Here is a 2,085-nt window from a genome sequence, read left to right as displayed (position 1 = left end):
AGTTTCAGGTCAGAAAAATAAATTACATTTTGTTGGTTGTCTTAGCGATTAAGAGAAAACCATGTAAAAATTGTCTTACTGCAGAAAACCAGTGGATTTGGTTTAAAAATTCGAATAACTGATTTATTAAAAAGGTTACGGAGCCCGCGAGGAGACACGGGGGGATTTTTTTTCCTTTTGTGTTCCCACGCAATACCATTGCGTTCCCACGCAATACCTTTGCGTTCCCTCACAATACTTTTGCGTTACCTCGCAATACTTTTGCGTTCACACGCAATACTTTTGCGTTCCCACGCAATATTGTTTTGCGTTCCCATGCAAAAGATTGTTTTGTATATGAACTGAATTAAATCAGACTTTTATTTTGAAATATCTGGTTACCAAAACAGGATGTGTCGCCACAAGCTCGTGAAATTGACAATGATGTTTTATGGCTGTTCTGTGTTAAAATATCGGCATATGACAAACTTCCATGCATGGCTGTGTGATATATTCATTCTGACGCTGAATTAAAGCAGTAGGCTAACTCGCTAATGGTGAACATGTGAGTCTGCTAATAAACTGGCAGGCACAACAGTGATAAACTACTTTTGCAAGAGAACGCAAAAGGTATTGCGAGGTAACGCAAAAGTATTGCGAGGTAACGTAATACTTTTGCGTTGGAACGCAAAAGAAAACAAATCTCCCATGTCCTCTCATGGGCTCTGTAAAAGGTGAATAATTTGGGCTGGAAACTGGTTTTTGTACATCAAACTCAGACTGCTGGACTGCATTGTTAAGATGTGTCACCATCATCCATTTTCTTTTTGAACATTTTCCTTTCCAGATTGAGGGGGAAGCTGGCTCTTATCTCCAGGGATCTTTGTGCGAGAGTCAGGATGCATCCTGGACAGGTCCCAAGGTTGTTGCAGGCTGTCTTAAACATCTGAAGTAGCAACTATTTACAAAAAATAAACAAATAAAAGAAAAGAAAATAGTTACTGCAAAAATGAGAGCAAAAATTAAAAACAAAAATGGGGACACATTTTGGAAAGAAACGTACGTCATTTTGACATTGGTACAATCCATCCCAGTCATCACATCTCATCAGTCAGGTCCTTCACAGAGGCGTACAATACGTCGCATCCTTTAAGCATACTGAATGTATGAACAAATAGATCTTATCCACAAATAGGACTTTGAAAATCTTAAGGAAATATGAGTACCTGGACCAATGTAGGACCGAACAAAAAACAGTGGCTAAAGATAAGACCCCGATAAAAAAGACACGAGTGACCTGCATCCAGGAAACTGAAAAGGATTTTGGTTGATTGGCTAAGAGGAGAGAGAGAGAAATTTGTTATCATAAATCAATAACTATGGTAAAAACCATAAACAACAAATATGGCAAAACAATATGCTTCCTGTTGCATCCACAGTTAATCCTGTTGGATGTGGTTGGTCCTTCTTGGTGGTATCCTGACATTACCCTGGATACTGTGGCTCTTGATACATCACAAAGACTTGCTGTCTTGGTCACAGATTCACCAGCAAGACGTGCACCAACAATRTGTCCTCTTTTGATCTCTGGTATGCCACCCATAATGTGTAAATTGCAATATTTTGAGCAAAACTGTGCTCTTATCCTGCTAATTGAACCTTCACACTCTGCTCTTACTGGTTCAATGTGCAATTAATGAAGACTGGTCACCAGTCTGGTCCAGTTTAGCCATGAAACCTCAATGACAGGTGTTTCAGTTCCATTGTCCAACCCCTGTATGTATTACTAACAGGCAGTGGAGGCTGGTGGAATTTTCTCCAGGTGGGGCTACAGCTCCAATATAGATGTATACCAAAAAACAATCAAACATGTACTAAGATGTATCACGCCAATGTATTTATTAATCAAATGACAATAATAAAACAGCATTACAATGTCATGTAGTGTGTTATTATTTGTACATAAATTTTGCTCTTCTGTTACTGAGAAGCAAATTTCTTCAAGACTCTGGTTAAATTCAGGGATGTTTTAACCAGATTTTTATAGAGCATAGTCAGTGTGAGATGTGATGTTGAACCTGAGGAAAGTCTGGATTGTCTTCAGTG

At 38.8% G+C, this 2,085-nt stretch overlaps 1 long non-coding RNA gene across 1 annotated transcript; it reads right to left on the bottom strand.

Moving 5' to 3' along the window:
• Positions 1–649: 649 nt before the first annotated feature.
• On the bottom strand, positions 650–1,258 carry LOC106530052 (uncharacterized). Its single transcript, XR_001311723.1, has 3 exons — positions 1,206–1,258; positions 1,043–1,126; positions 650–937 (listed from the first exon to the last, which is right to left on the bottom strand). It is a non-coding gene; the product is annotated as an uncharacterized LOC106530052 (long non-coding RNA).
• Between the last annotated feature and the right edge of the window lie 827 nt (positions 1,259–2,085).

This window comes from Austrofundulus limnaeus, unplaced genomic scaffold (genome assembly GCF_001266775.1).
Source record: "Austrofundulus limnaeus strain Quisiro unplaced genomic scaffold, Austrofundulus_limnaeus-1.0 Scaffold488, whole genome shotgun sequence".
NCBI classification, from domain to species: Eukaryota; Metazoa; Chordata; class Actinopteri; order Cyprinodontiformes; family Rivulidae; genus Austrofundulus; species Austrofundulus limnaeus.
Note: the sequence above shows the minus strand (reverse complement) of the source record. Positions and strands in the feature narration are given on the sequence as shown.